Raw genomic sequence first — 17048 nt, forward strand, 5'->3', positions numbered from 1 at the left:
TTCTTGCAGGTACTACAAACAGATTGCAGATCGTAATTCTTGCTTTGGCGGCACGAAACTTTATTTGGGGCAGTGCAATCTCGGCGGTACTCACAAATCAAACAGCCCAGACTCGAGTAAACAAATGCAATCATACGAGGTGATTTGTAAAATTTTTACATGGCATATTATTTTACAAATCGAGTAAAATAGCATTGTTGAGGGCGATTGCATTCTTCCCATGAATTGTTTTTGTTAGTTCGACAGACAAATGAGTTGCCATTGTATTGTAGTTTGTAAGCATCAGCTGCGTTTTGCGGAATTGTTTTCTTCCACGGCCTTGTGAGTTATCAATCATGGATCGAATTCGTGAATTTGTGGTCAATGAGGTAAAATATCCCTCAATGGATACTTGAAGGACGTCCAAGAGCCAGAGAGCATATTCTACGGCAGGTGGAAACCCTAGGCTGGTCCCCGAGGCCGGTATTGAGTCTGCCACACCGTCAAGAGTAGCAGGGCTGAAGAAGAGATTAGCCAAAAAGGTGATGGTCAGAAACTGCAATTTTGACAGTAGGTGTATTTCACTCACCCGTCATGAACTTGAGGTGATTCAAATCCAAGTTCTAAGCTGCTGATGCTTATGGCGTACAGGTAAAATAATTAGCTGGTCAGTAGATCTACGTATGAAACTCAGCTTGCTACCTTAGACGTGCTGGTAGAGATTCACGACGGCAAATAGCAAATGCAGAAATGATGTGGCATGAATGTATGTTGGGTGTTGACGGCGGAGCACCCATTGAGGGTGGTCTGCAGTCTTCTTCCAACACAGAAGTATATGAATCAGGTGAAGGAGTCACTGCACTTGTCTTGGAGAGTATGGAAGCTCCGACACTGTCAGTAGGTGCTGGTTAAGTGCACTGTCGTTCAGATGCACGAGGGCACACTGTCGTGGGACGGTTGGAACGCATCATGGCTGGTATGTTTGATTAGTGTGGTTGTTTCACACATGACGATGAATAGCAAGTTGAAAGAATGAAGCAGCAAGATAAGGTCTGCGTGCTCATGCTCTACAATGCCGGTAGGCGGTCAAAGATTACCTACTATACCGTTTGAACCGGAGTTGACGAAGTACCGTGAGAAACCAATGTGTTGAGCAACCTGCAAAACCAATCTGCTTTCTCTGCATGTGACTTGCTTCAGATGTATCTTGATTTCCCATTCCAAGCTTATTGACACATTTAGGTCATATTTGTTGATGTTAGACCCTATTTTACTGACTTGTAAAATTTTGTACACACTTTTTCTGGGTGAAAAAATGCATGCAAAGCAACCCCACGCTGTGTCTCTCATGTTTGTGTTGTGCGATCAAGAAGTTCATATATGGATAGAGGACATACAGAGTGACAAAATGAGACCATGCACACTTCAAAACTCGCCAGGGCAACGGAATGAAAGCCTTTTTTACTTTCATGTAAAATTATTACAAATCACCTCGTACAAGTACGAGATTTTCACGAGACGAGACTGCACCCATGGATTGTTTCGTATGAAGCAAACAAGTTACTGAACCTCTCCACAATGGAGATTTTCCCTGATATGCGAATTTATTTGGCCAACTCGGTCACTGAGGCTTTGAACCTTTCCCTCCAGATTAGGAACTGCCAACGATAGTATGCCACTGACCAGTGCCTTACTTGTAACGTACTAATGTGCAATGAATATGAGTATTTCGACAACACATCTAACATAAGCCTTACCGTCAAGAAGGTGAACTCGCGTTCTTCGTACACTGTAGGCAAGGGCAAAGAGATAAAAATGGATCTAAATCCGAATAAAATCAGCACACGTTTCCGTCAATAAAAGGGTGAGCATAAGCAAATGAATCGAAGGAAACTGGTCAACTCAGGGATCACCTGTCATCAAGTATTCCGTAAAAGGAGGCCTCGGCAGCGGAAAAGCTAAATTGAGCAAGGAGATCCTGTCCGCGTTTCCATTTTTTATTGCCGCTGATTCCGCCCAAAATCAGCACACTTTTCGTAGATGTAAGAGTCAACACAAGCAAATGAATCAAAGGGAACTGGTCAACTCACCTGTCATTGAGTAATATTCCGCGAAAGGAGGTCTCAGCAGCGCCGAAACGAAATAAGCCAGGCCATGAGACGAAATATCCGAAACAGCTCATGCAAGAAGCAGTTCCAAAGAAGGAAGTTCCTCGTGCATGCAAATCCGAAAAGGCAACAACAAAAAGTCTGCAATGCACACGCATGCGGCCAGCCGGCCGCGCGATGGTTGGAGCCATGGAGTAGCTCCCTGGTCCAGGACCAGGTACCGAGCATCTTACGTAGAAACTTACGTAGCTACGTAGACAACGTGTCTGAATAGCGGTGTCGTTAGGTAGCGCCATGTGAACACAATAATAGAAAAGCTGACAGGATCGCTTTTCTAAATGTGGCGTGCGGACATGGCAGATTTCTTACGTCATGAACAACGTGATTTGACCCTCCTCGCCCTAGTCTGTGTGCTGCATGTTGAGGGAAAGTCCAGGCTGGTAGGCCTACAACACTACATGTGGGGTAGGTTGCACTTGCAGTAGGGGTAGGTTGCACTTTTTGAAGCTCCCGTAAATCTTTTTTGGTAGAGCCCAGCCGGCATCAGGCCGGACTGGAGGTAGTTTCCGTAGGGTGGCAGTAAGTGTTTCTAGTAGTGCTCGTAGAAATTGGTGACCTCCGCCATGCCTGGGGCCATCACGAGAACAAACACTCGCGCGACTGCCCTGAGTGATGAAGAGCTGAGGCTGATGGCGTCTTTGCCGGGCATTGAGTTATCTGTAGTAGAAATCCTGAAGACATTGGCCGCACTTGTCTCGGAATCGGCTGATCGGGAGACGCGCCTAAACAAACGGGTTGACGAGCTGTCAAGGCAGCTCAAAGATGCGAACGAAGAGTTAGTGTCTCTCCGAGAATCCACCATTGCCTTGCGAAAAGCTACCCCAAGGCCAGTTCAAACACAGCAGGGTACGGGTGCGGGTCAACCTTCGCGTAGGCGTACCAAAGCAGGCAGTGCGGGTACAGCAGGTACTCGAAAGCATGACACCACGATGTCCCGTAGCGTCCCCAGCAACATTTCCCGTAGCGGTGACGAGTGTGAAGAGGATGGCAGCGTCCCCTGCAACATCTCCCGTAGCAGTGACGAGTGTGAAGGGGATGGCGACCAAGATGCAACCTGTGTAGACGAAGACAGATTCCAACCAGTCCAGAACTCAAAGCGGAGTAAGAAGCAGTGCGTGCTCCAGGTGATCTCAGATGACAGCTGGAAGATGGTGTCGTCAGAGCCTCCCAGGGCGAAGAAAGCTGTGCTGTACGTTGGCAACCTAGGCGACCAATGCACCGAGGAACGCCTCAGGGAGTTTGTGCAACACAGAGCAGCTGCTGTTGGGACATCTGTGGATGTGCACGATCGCAGTATGCACGAATCAGCAACGGGCAAAATCTCGGCGAGACTGACAGTTGACGCCGGAACAGTTTCTACAATAACCGCTGCAAACTTCTGGCCCCGGCCACTTTATGCCAGGCAATGGCGTTTCAAAGAAAGCAGTGGAGCACGCCATGACAATTCTAGCCCGTCTGCCAAAACTGATGACATCACCAAGTCTGACCCTCCTCCTCAGAACAATGATAGTCTCCCACCTGCCGACCCTCTCTTGAGCAATGACCAGTAAGACGTTGAAATTGCTGGTTACGAATGCCTTTGGTATCCGTTCAAAGTTTGGCGAATTTCAACATACCCTTCTGGCATCTGATGCAGATATTGCTGTAGTCACAGAAACCAAGCTGACCCTGGATAAGATGACGCAAGCCAAAGTGACTCTTCCTGGGTACTCCCCTCCAGTAAGACGAGACCGAACACCACAGGGTGGAGGCGTGGCTGTGTGGGTGAAATCCCACCTAGCTTTTCAAGAACTGGAAGCTGTTCCAACCCTTGATCAAGAAGTTGTATGGCTTTCTATCCGCATAAGACCTGGCCGCAAAGTTGTCTTGTGTGCTGCCTACCACCCAGGGTCTCTTCCTGGCAACGATATCAGTATGGTAGATTACTTGGACCAGACCATTGACGTTGCCCGGGTGGATGCACAGCACCTCATCATCGCTGGCGATTTCAATGCGCACAACACTGCCTGGCTGGGCAGCAGTAGGACAACTCCAGCTGGGGAGAAACTGGAGGACCTCTGCGCACTACATCACCTCCAGCAGCATGTGACGGAGCCTACTCGTGGAAATGCCCTCTTCGACCTCATCATGAGTGACCTGGGCAACCCGACGGTCCGGCTCGGCCCCCCAATTGGTAGATCTGACCACGCCACCATCTTGGCAGAATTCAAGACAGAACTATGTCGAGGGCCCAAGACGGCCAGAACAGCCTGGCAATATGGCCGCGCTGACTGGGACAGACTAAACCACCACCTTAGGAATGTGGACTGGGATGCCCTGATGTCTGAGGATGCAAACAGCAGCTGCACCAATATTACCTCTGCCATCATAGATGGAATGAACCAGTTTATCCCATCCCAACTTCTCTGTACTCGGCCCTCTGATCCCGCTTGGTGGACGCCAGCTTGCAGCAAGGCCGTGAAGGCGAAACAGAGTGCCTGGAAGTCCCTCAAGAGACGACCAGACTCGCCCCAATGTCAAGCTAACTATACTCTCGCTGTCCACCGGTCTTCTGATTGCCTACGTGATGCCCAGAATCACCATCTAGCAATAGTCCGTGCACGACTCCAGACCGACAGCCTTCGAGATAAACAGTGGTGGTCAACCATCAAGCAGTCCATCGGAACCTCCCGAAATAGCTCCATCCCGATTCTTGTCGACCCTGCTGGCAAAGAGCATGCCACGAACATCGAGAAAGCAAACTGCCTCGGTCACTACTTCGCGGAGAAATGTAGCCTTGGTGCCAATGACCTGCCAGATACACCTCTACCCCCTATTCGCCAACGCACAGGCAATAGGCTGAAGACCGTACACTTCCGCCCTGCCACAGTCCAGCGAGCTCTCAAGAACCTGGACGCTTCAAAAGCAACTGGCCCTGACGGCATTCCGGCGCAAGTGCTCAGGAAGTCAGCGCAGTCACTCGCCAGCCCTCTGGCAAAGCTATTCACCCAGTGCTTCCGGGACGGGGTGCAACCTGCATCCTGGAAGATCGCGAACGTTGTCCCTATTTTCAAGAAAGGCTCCAAGTCTACCCCGAAGAACTACCATCCGATTTCCCTCCTCTCTATACTCTCTAAGGTGATGGAGGCCATCATCAATCGCAGCATCACTAACTTCCTGGAAAGCAATCAGGTCCTCTCCGGACGGCAATTCGGGTTCCGACGCGGCCTGGGCACGACTGATCTTCTCCTCTCACTTCAGCATGAGTGGAGTCGGACGTCCAATGCTGGGGGTGTGACCCGAGTCCTTGCTGTCGACGTGGCCGGCGCATTTGACAAAATGTCGCACCGCGGTGTAGTTCACAAGGCCAGATGGCTTGGGCTGACTGGCCACCTGCTCTCATGGTTGAAAAACTACCTAGAGAGCCGCCAGATCCGGGCCGTAGTTGGTGGACAAACATCAGCCACACACGCCATCCGAGCAGGTGTGCCTCAAGGAAGCGTCCTGGGGCCCACTCTCTTCTTGATCTACATTAATGACGCTGAGGACCACCTTCCCCAATCGACCAGCCTTGCCACGTACGCAGACGACACAACACTCTACAAGTGTATCCGGTATCTCGGCAACCTCGCAGCTGACTGTGATGATCTCCAGACCGCCGTCAATGCCCTTGCTGCCTGGGGTGCGACCTGGCGAGTGACATTCGAGCCCGCCAAGTCATACCTACTCCACGTCAGCCACCACCGTCGGCCCTGGGACTGCCCTCCGGTCACATTCCAAGGTGAAATGGTTCCTGAAACCCAGTGCCTGAAGCTACTTGGGATAGCCTTCGACAGTCAACTGACATTCTGCCAGCAGATTCGACAGTCAGCCCTGCGCGCCACACAGCGACTGGGCTTCCTGAAGAAGGCCTCAGCAGTGCTTGACCCTGGCTGCCGTCTCACGGTCTACAACGGCTTTGTTCGCCCAGTCTTAGAGCATGGCATGCTAGTCTGGATGGGTGCTTCTCAGACGGTGCTGGCCCAACTCGATGCTGTACAGCGGAGAGCCCTGCATCTGATCGACGAAGGCGCATATCTGCCAAGCCTCGAACTCCGGCGCAAAGTGGCTGCTCTCTGCTATCTCTACAAAATCCACTACCTGACAGGCCCACAGATGCTAACCCGAATGCTGCCCCCCTCCCAAGCAGTACCAGACCACGACCAACATCCTGCCAACACCAGGCAGCAGGCGCGGGTGGCGGCCGGCCACCGCTACCAGCTGCAGTCTGATATCCCAGCCAATTCTCGCAACAACGTCCGCCGGTCGTTCCCTGAAGGAGTGCTGGACACCTGGAACCAGTTGCCTCGCCAACACCTCCTGGATCAGCCCGACCAGAAGAAGTTGCAGTCCTTCAAGTGCAGCGTCCACCGATTCCTGCGCTCGAGCCACTGGGACTGGGCGACCGACCGGCTGTAGGGACTCGGCGTGGTGGTTTTCTGGACGTTACTGTGAGAGAGTGAGTCTGTGCACAAATATTATGTATGATTACGCATCTGCGTGAATGTGCACGTGTGTGTCTGTGTGTACGTGTGTGTGTGTGTGTGTGTGTGTGTGGTGTGTGTGTTGTTTGTGTGTATGTGTGTGCGTGTGTGTGTGTGTGTGTGTGTGGTGCCAGCTAGTTCGGTTGGTGGGTGCACTTGTGCCAGATAGTGTTGGGCCTGTTGCCAACGGGCTCGGCTGCTTGAAGGTGTATTGTTGTACCTACCACCTTTGTTGGTTTCAGGGTTCATATACTTTCTGTTTGAAGTATACATACCTGTTAACCATGGACTGCTTCTGGCTAGATTAACTCTTGTGTAATCAATGGTGCTAGTGAAGATTATATCAGATCCACTCTGATTTAGCCACCGACACTAGTACCAAGTATTACCTTCACTGGGGGCAGGGGTACCTGCAGTTGGATCCCGGGACGGATACCCTGATGCCGTCAATCCTTTTCTGCACCTTGTCCTCACCCACTTACTGAGGTGTGGTGAGCCCATAAGTGGGATCATTTCAAGTCCACCCTAGTTTGGGGATTTCAGGGGGTGTCGGTCGTTGGGTGGTTCAATGGCCAATTGAGTCATCTTTCCAAGATTCCTTTTGAGTCTCTCTCCCCTCTCCCGGGGAGACCCACGTGACCAGTTTTGGCAGTGAGCAACAAGTACAAGTACAAGTACAAGTGTGTGGTGTGTGTGTATGTGTGTGAGTGTGTGTGTGTGTGTGTGTGTGTATGTGTGTGCGTGCGTGCAAGCATGTGTGTGTGGGGGTGCGCGTGTGTGTGTGTGTGTGGGTGGATGCACATGGGTGGTATGTGGTGTTTATGTGAGCGTATGATAAAAATCTCTTCAATAATATTAATATCCTTATTTCAAGATTACCCAACGCCGGCGAACGCCCTATCAGGTTGATCTCCTATTTGAACATGCGCATATGTGTGTGTATGATGTGCCCTAGGTCACTTATAATAATTATTATTATTTTGTAATACACGTCGATCATGTCCATGATGCCGTTCCTCTGCGCAGGGCGACCGCACTATTGTTTTTAAGATTAACATCATTATTACTTCTGCATATGCATTACATACTATGATCATGCTGGCTTCATCCCTTATCTCCTAAGCTACCACCCCCCCCCCCCCCCCCCGGTGCGTCTGCCCAGTGTTGACTCCGAGACCCACGGTCGGACGAGCTGCCCAGGCCTCACCACCACTGCCGTTTCCGTGCTGCCTTCTCGATACATACGTATGTACACTGTATATCATGTGCACATTCACATGTCTGAAGGTTTGTGGTTTTTCAATAAAAAAAAAAAAAAAAAAAAAATGTGTGCTCTTGAGCTGGACATCAAGATGCACTTGATCGGCATCACCCTCCTCGCCCTAGTCTGTGTGCTGCATGTTGAGGGAAAGTCCAGGCTGGTAGGCCTACAACACGACATGTGTGCTCTTGAGCTGGACATCAAGATGCACTTGATCCGATCTAGATCAATGGGTGATCCATGTAAGTGCAGGTGCGCTTGATCAAGGCAACTCGGAAGAACTGCTGAACCGTGATCTACGAGACCTGGCATTCTTGTGTCACGAAGCACGTGATTTCATCATGCCTCTTGCAGTAAAATCCAAAAACTACACGCAAAAATTCAGACAAGGAAAAGCAGCGGTGATCACTTGTCGCTCCAAACGACAAGCTTCTCCTTGCGCCACCAATACTTTTTTGTGCGACTGTTTATGCAAAAGTGACTGAAAGCCTGAGCGCAGTTTTTGAATTTTATTGCAAGATGCACGGTGAGATCGCGTGCTCTGTGACGTAGGATGACGCTTCCTGCATCACGATACGCGGCCATCGATCGCGAATGTGCCTGGAACGCTACTCGGAACAGACCATGATGGCAGAGGTAAGATGAGCTTCATTTCCTGCTTGAACTGCTGAGAACCCCCACAAACCATGCAAACTGTCCTAGGAGTGTTGCAATGGCAGCAAGCCGTTGAAATATGCCCCGTACAGCATGGAGAGTTATTCGTCTTTCACACTTACCTCCTGCAATCCCGAACATAGTCCAACAGTAAATGTCCCTTGTTTTCATGTCGATGCTCGACAAAAGCGGCTAGCTTGGTCCCTTTGTGTTGACTGGCACGCGAGCAGCACTGGCTGCACGCACTTGTCGCGTGAACTGCATTAGAGATTTCTTACGTTAGAAAGAAGTATGTAATCAAGCACGCTCAGGCCAGGAGGTCATGATGGCTGAATCTTGCCCGAGCCTGCAGCCCAAGGGCCGTAGGCCCGAGGGCTCCAAGGAAGGGCAAGATTCAGCCATCATCACAGAAAGAGCGTGCTTGATTTGATTTCTTACAGCGTGAAGCAACATATTAGGGAAGGTCAAAGGTGGAAAGGTCGAAGGCATAAGATCGCCTATTGGCCATTGCCCCCGCAACGATCACGTGTCATGTAAGAATGTGATTTCAGCATCATTTCACTCGTCTTCGACCTACATGGTCACAGGCGATGTGCCGTTTTGCGAAAAGTCGACGTTTAGAGGTAGTTTTATTATCCCAAATGCCAAAGCGCGGGAAAATTCAAATGCAAACAGCTGCATTATTGAGACGTATTTTTTATCGACAGTCGGGCAGTCAATGCCAATTTTCTCAAAAAGAAGAGTATTCAGAGGCATTGTTGTACATTTTCCGTTGATACTATATGTGTGCCCTAGTGTTTGCATGAGCGAGGGTGGTGGTTTTGCTAAACCGTTCGCATGGCGGGCGGGTTTGTAAGAAGAAAGGCTTCAGCCATTGACGAGCGACGAGAAACCTGTCATTTCGTGCCATTTGAGTTAGCAGTAGCACCGGACAACACTGACACATGTCTGCGGCAGCAAACATAGTGTACTAACGGATCAAAAACAGCCACAATGTGTGTCACTGCGTAAACGGGCTGTAGAGGTGCATTTGCAAAGCTGCTGATTTTCGTCGTCTTTCCATGCACAGGGTACGTATCATGCCCTTGGCATAGGCCAAAGCACGAAAGCTTTCGGCTGTACTCACACTACTTGAAAAACCGCATACAAGTGACTTACGTGTGAATGTTGCCACGGTGACGGTTGCGAAAATGAAAAAAGCCCTTGAAAGCCGCTTGAAAGGTTTCAGCGGAAACGGAACCCTCTTCTACGGGTTTTTTTTGCTTTCAAGCCGTTTGGAAAGCTGTGTGAGGTCAGGAGGCCGGATAGGAGCAGTACGACCACGAGGAAACAAAGCATGAAAAATATTCTGGAGCCTTTCAACGTACAATAGTACTCCTATTGTACGTTGAAAGGCTCCAGAATATTTTTCATGCTTTGTTTCCTCGTGGTCGTACTGCTCCTGTACATATACTTGTAGTTTCCTTTTTTTGCCTGTCATTTCTGAATTCTGTGGTGTTTTTCCGAGTATTTTCCGTCTTCTTTCTTCCAGTAGCTTCCCGTTGTTTTGATTGCCGTTTCTGTCGCATTTCTTTTGTACCATTGCTTTTGTACCGACATCATGCCTCGCGTAGTGTTTTCTGACGACTTGGAGAAGAAGCTCATCGAGCTGTGGAGAGAAACCTCTTCATCCGTCGACGTCGACAATGTGCTACTTCTTCGCGAGGCATGGCGAATGAACTCCACGATCCAAGCAAGATATAACTGTTTCTATTTTTCTCTGAACTGAAAATTTCAAATAAGTTCATCGAGCGCAAAAAAATTGAAGCAATGCAGCCTCGGGATTTGCAAAACTACCACATGACAATCATGTTTCTCCATGGTAATTTGCTGACAAAAAATGTTTCAAGTCGTCACTGGAGTGCAGTGTGCTTGGAAAGGCTTTTTCAAGTACTTTTGTCTAGTTTTGAACGCGACATTCGCGTCAAACTTTCAAGTAGTGTGAGTACAGCCTTAGTTGGACACCACCCACAATCTCCACGTGGGTCCCAGTGTACCTGCTGCTGCCGATGAGAACCGCCCTACTAGTATAAGCGGTTTACCCACCCATGTGTCCTCAATACGACTGAGAATACATCAGAAGTAATCGTCTAAATTGAATCCAATTTAGACAAGAATGACTGCATTGGTTGGAAATGCATTGCACCATTCCACTGAAACGTTAACACACAAGAACAGGAAAAGGATGTAACAGAAAACGAAAGAATGTAACACAAAAGATAATCCCAAACCGTCCAGCGGAAAAATAAGAACGTGGGAAGAAAAGCACTGTGGCTGGTGTAGGAAGCAAATACTGCAAATACTAGGCTAAACGGGAAGTACCAAATTATATGGTTGTCGAGCATCTCCTCAGAGTCGACAAAGGGATAACGGAATGAAAGAGACCGATTAATTTTCGTCAAAACTGTCACAAGCCAGCAGCTGGTGATTGTTGAGGAAGGTAGTTACACCACTGACCGACACCACTGCTGTGGGTAATGATTACGTGCATCGATCATTGACATTGTGCAGCACCTGGCAGCAATAAACCGGACAAAGCAGAACAATACCATGCAGAAGATGAAATGCTTGACGGAGTATGATAAGTAGCAGACAAACTGTTACACAATGGAGCAACATTATTTGCTAAAATGGCATAATTTTTTTTATTATTATTACTTTGACGAATACCCTCCACATAACATTCCCACTACAAGCATTACCAACTCTACTGTCCCTGATGCAGGAGGGACTAGTGGCACACATTCCTACTGCATACCCCAAATCTAAGAAAGGTGGCATCATGCTCATGTGAGCCAGTTGGGTACCACCCAAGCTCTGCACCGGGCTCTGTCCAGGTGCCCACACACGACCCTGGAGGACGAATGCAACCCCAAAACACGATGTAGTAAAGGGCAAGTCCATGGACACAGCTAGCTGTCAAAGTTATCCACCAAATTGACCTACAGCAGGCCAATGTACAGTGGAGGAGAGTACCGAGAAACTAAGAATAAAGGACTTATCGTCTGTTCGTCAGACTATCTGTCCCCGGGGAAAATCGCGATTCCGCGGCCGCGTTTTTCCCCCGCGTTTTTTGCGATTTTTAAAAGACCACGTTTTCCGCGATTTTCCCGTGTTTTTTGAACTTTTTTGCTGCGCTACACGTACACACAGTGCACTGTTCGGTTGACCGTTGTGAGCCGTTGACGTAAAGTAGAGAGTCTACGTGTAGGGCGCGCGCTCCCTAGCATACACATGGCACATGACCTGCTCCCCGGTAAAACTGCCTCATATTAACTGCAAACGTGCCGCATATCAATAATATTCACCGCAAATTCACCGCAAATTATGCCATATTTACCTGCAAATTACACGGCAAATTCTGGGATTTTTTCCGCGATTTTCCCTGGGGACAGGACTATCCACCCCAAGCTATGGTCATGAGGGTGGACAATACTGGATGGTGACAATGAACACAAGCCTGTGTTTCAAGATATGCAGTTAGCTCGATAAGGACGTTTAGCAATGCGAAAATTCGAACTTTTGGTGGTGGTGATATTTCGCGAAAATCTGTTTCGAAAAAGAAAACTTGTGAGGTTTAGCAATGCGAAATGCCTTTTTTTTTTTTTTTTTTTTTTAGATCTGAAATGTAGTCTTTGGCACCTATGATCAGGGGATGCCTTTTTCTCGAAGTTATTTGAATCTTATAGTACCGTACCGTATATGCAGCTCAGTCTCAAGCAGGGGGCTGTAACATTACTACTCCCTGTAGTCAAATGCGTACTGAGAAAAGAAAAAGTTACTTTCGCAAATCACTCCAACTTCGCGTCCAAGTTTTCCAAGTTTCGAGCTTTTTTTCTGTACTCATTCCCAGACTCGAATTTTCTTTCGAACTTTCGCTTTGCTAAACGTCCTAAAAAATGTGGATTTTGCATCGGCAACCATAAAAAGTGTGGTTTGACTACAAACATAATGCAACATAATGTAAATAGAGGCCTAGCCACCACACCGGTTTCTACAGAAATACACCTGGCTTTCATACACGACATTACAGTAAGTCATCCAGTTCGCACTCACCCACTTCAGTTGCTGCTTGCAGACGTATTAGACGCATACAGCCAGTCAAGTACGCTTGCAGGGATCTTTTCTCAACGGGAAGTAACGGCTGGCCATAATACCTACAATGGTGAACATAGCAAAAGGGAAGGGTATTCAAGACCTGCAGCTCCATGTATACATGCCGAGTGTGAGCGTGGTGTCTGTGGACAAAATCGAAAAAGAGGTACCCTGGCAACAAATGTAGTGCCAGGATGCCAGCAGAAGGCTACGTGGCACACCAGTCCAACATGTAAATCAACTACCATCCACTGGTCACACTAGCCCAATTGATGCAAGTACCGCAGTTGAAGTTCCATAGCCATTTGCCTGCCACATGCCAATCACAACAAGCACTGAGGAAGAAACTGAGACGAAGCGACGTCAAAGCAAAACACTAACACAGACAGGTGGGTTCCACACACAGTGAAACTTCAGTACGACGTAGTACCAAGAGTCCATGGATGGCGGTGCCGTAAAACCTACAAGTGGAATTCAGCTACACTGGAATTGTTGTCTCTGATTATCGCTTAAATTAAGCAACAAAATATACTATCAACTACCCACCTCTTCAAGGTAGGGATTGTGAAGAACCAATGACCCCTAGTCATGGTGTAGGGCTCTGACAAACATCTTGCAGCAGTCAGACAGCCTGTCACAGGCTTGACAAAAGGCTGTGGATGCAAGTCCGGCTGCAGAATCATACAATGCGAGTGCAAAAGGCAAATCTGTTATGCAGGCCAGGGCTAAAATGCCACACTTTCAACAACACCTCCGCGAGGGAAGAATGCGACAGTTCCAGTAAGCAAAAGGTTGTTTCATTTGAGGAGACTGAAAAGCAAGAAACCAGCAACGAATTGGACCAAGATTGAGTCAATGTGCACACAGGTGATACGTGCGTGTTATTGTTTACTGGAATTATGGCGTATATGCTAGAAACATGGAATGCGCTACGAATTCTGACCTGAAATACACAAATATACACATTTGCCTGAGTTTCAATGAGCATGGATAGACGTGGAACACAATACTTCCACTGAAAATGGTGATATACCGGAATCACAATCCATCTGCTGCTATATGGGCGAGAAACTATTGTAACCTGGGATATTTTGAAACTTAGGTGTGATGAAATGTCACTTTCGTGGATTTTACACGTATCACAAAAAAATTTTCATTTCGTGCCATTTGAGTTAGCAGTAGGTCTGGACATAGACATGACCAGATCTTTACACAGGTTGGTTGGGACTATCTTTCTGCTATCTCGGATATTGTGTAAGATGTGATGGAGTCCATTACGGGCTGAACACCAAAGGAGGGAGGAAATTTCTACGACTGTAATGTAAGAAAACGACAACACGAAACTTCCCAATGGCTCAATAGCTGACCCCAGAAATATTTCGGATCACTTTAGTACTTACTCAAGTCACATCGAATTCCTTATCGGCGGGCTCCAGGCTGTGGAACGCCTCCAGTGGGTCTGAATGTTAGTAGTATAGGGGGAGGGGGTTCTGGACCACCTTCCAGGTGGTCCAAAATCGACTTTCTCGATCGGCTCTTCGGGCCTCCCTCCAAAGTCTCCCCCTCCCCCTATACTACTAGGGGAACGTGTGAGATAATGACTCTTACCAGGAGATAGGTCTGCCATACAGTTCCCCCCTCTCCTACCCTTTAGTTCTAACCCTTCAATACACTTCTTATTCTTTATGGTAAGAAATGTGTGTGTGAGATCCAAGTACTAATATTACAACTCCAAGTACTAATTTTCCACCTCCAAGTACTAATTTTACAACTCCAACAACTGATCCCATGTTGGCTCAACCCAGTTCCAGAAAAGTGAGTCAACTTGCTGTCTCCGAGAAAATCGAAAGTGAGCCAACTTGAGCTTTTTCATTTACCCCATCTTGGCTCACTTCGAGGGATGATGTGGGGTCTGTTTCTGAGCCAACTTCGGGTGGTTAAGCTTCGGATGATTTACCACCAATTTCCCATCTTCTAGCTCTCGTGATATATTTTCAGCATACACAACTGTTTCCTGTTTTAGTTTTGCTAAGAGATGGATCATTTCCACATATATATTTTCTTGTTTTTCATCACCTTTTTTTTGTAATAGGGGGTTTCCATCCTGAGTTGAGTGCTGCTCGCACCTCAGCAAGGGTTTCTTTTGTGGGAATGTAAGGTATATTTTTAACCTGATCATCTTTACATGATGTGGGTAGTTTCGAAAGTGTGAAGGTCTTCATCTTTCCTTCCGTGATACTTCCTCCGCGTCATCGAAATTGTCGCAGTTTGACTTTTGATATAAAACGGGTACTCACCAGCACTCGTACCAGAGGCAGGGAATGGGATATAGGCGATAGTCAACAGTATAGGGTGACGGTAAAGTTCTATTTTCTGTTATTGGAAGCTGGAATTTTTGAACTAGACGCAATTTCTTCGCTGATGTCGCTGCGATGGTAATTTCGACTCGCGGAGATCAGTCAGGCGTTGCAGCCTGCACATTTCTCGTGCTTATGGCCATTCACTCAAGCCTCATCACTGTTTTACCTTAGCTGGGGTGAGAATGACTTCGTGGAACAAGTGGCAGCGCTTGGAGAAACATTGAGGGGTCAGCAAACTAAATGCCTGCAACAGCGATAAAATGTGTTGCTCTGGCTGAGACACTCAGAACATGATTGTACCTGCAAGAGCCGTGTAGACTCTACAAGTAGTGCTAGTGATGCACGCGCAGGTGCCGTACCATGGTATACCAGTGATGCTGAAAAACAGGGCCCGCTGGACGCGATAGTACACTTACCTGAGCTGTGACCAAACAGCTAAAATAAATGGGCATGCCACGGCTAAAAAAAGTTCATTTCAAGATCGAGGTGATTCCGGCGACGGTAATCAACCGACCTCGCAACGATCGTGTATTCTTACTAGGCTTCGTTGGTGGTGAAGTAGAAATCATCCAGAGCTAGCAGACGACAAGCATAGCAGCTCTTGTCCTGTGGAGAAATTCAAAGTGTTTGAGATGACTAGTCAAACTGCGACAATTTCGATGACGCGGAGGAAGTATTTTTTTTATTTGTCTGTGAAATACAATAGCAGTAATGGGGATGAGAAGAAGAAGGAAAAGGAGATAAATCAAGTTGTCTGATTTTCCCAATGTTCCCGATGTTGTCATTAGGGTTGATGTTGTCGATATTCCCGATGTTCCCGATGTAATTCCCGATCTTCCCGATGTAATTCCCGATGTTCCCGATGTAATTCCCGATGTTCCCGATGTAATTCCCGATGTAATTCCCGATGTTCCCGATGTAATTCCCGATGTTGTCGGTGTTGTCGGTGTAAATTCCGATGTTCCCGATGTAATTCCCGGTGTTGTTGGTGGTGTCGGTGTTGACGGTGGTATCGGTGTTGTCGGTGGTATCGGTGTTGTCGGTGTTGTCGGTGGTATGGGTGTTGTCGGTGTTGTCGGTGGTATCGGTGTTGTCGGTGGTATGGGTGTTGTCGGTGTTGTCGGTGGTATCGGTGTTGTCGGTGGTATCAGTGTTGTCGGTGGTACAGATGCTGCTGGTACATTAATAGGTGGACTAAGATGTGTAAGCGGAACACAAATCCAGATTGAATTTTCTTCCCAACATTTGTTTATTACCAACCCATTCACTCTGACACAATGAGCTAGAAAAGCAATTCCTATCAAGATCATAAATTTTTTCATTTTTACTCTATCATAAACCGTTTTCTTTCTTCTCCATCAGACTATACCAGTTACATCAAAGGTTGAAGGTGATTTTGGTAGATTGATCGTACCAAGCACATCTGGTAATGGCATCGGATCAAATTCTAACCTAGGCTGATGTTGTAAATTTCTTGGATCATTTTCAGGGTCAACACTCATCGAACAGCTGGAACGTTTTATGATATATACAACAGCACCAACTATAGGAATAACAATCTGAGATAAAAGATAAAGATTGGGGTCTGTCAAATGAGGGTTATCCCCGTTTACTGGTTTCGTCTGATCGTAAGGTGGTTGTGTGGTGATAATTATGATCTGTTGGTGGTGGTGTTTCACTAGGGATGTCAACCGGAGTTGGTCTTTCACTTTGGATGACAGTAGGAGGTTTCGTTGTCAAACAGAGTCCATCCTTATCCAACGGATCAAGAATACAACCAAGAGTAAATGGTAGCATGGTCAACAGTATTAACAAATGTGGTATTTCCATTTTTATCTACATATAGTTAAGATTTTCAGTACTCATGATAAACCAGCTCCCATTCATCAATGAGATTGTATCCACTCACAGTTGGTAATGTCAATGTGTTGTTGATGAAGGTCAGATATGCCGTTGTTATATCATGTTCAGTAATGTATCGGATTACCGC

General features: G+C 47.5%; 1 long non-coding RNA gene across 1 annotated transcript; it reads right to left on the reverse strand.

Moving 5' to 3' along the window:
* Window positions 1-10728: 10728 nt before the first annotated feature.
* On the reverse strand, window positions 10729-13331 carry LOC135818950 (uncharacterized). Its single transcript, XR_010553838.1, has 3 exons — window positions 13245-13331; window positions 12660-12760; window positions 10729-11117 (listed from the first exon to the last, which is right to left on the reverse strand). It is a non-coding gene; the product is annotated as an uncharacterized LOC135818950 (long non-coding RNA).
* Window positions 13332-17048: the final 3717 nt, after the last annotated feature.

Source organism: Sycon ciliatum, chromosome 6 (genome assembly GCF_964019385.1).
Source record: "Sycon ciliatum chromosome 6, ocSycCili1.1, whole genome shotgun sequence".
Classification (NCBI taxonomy): Eukaryota; Metazoa; Porifera; class Calcarea; order Leucosolenida; family Sycettidae; genus Sycon; species Sycon ciliatum.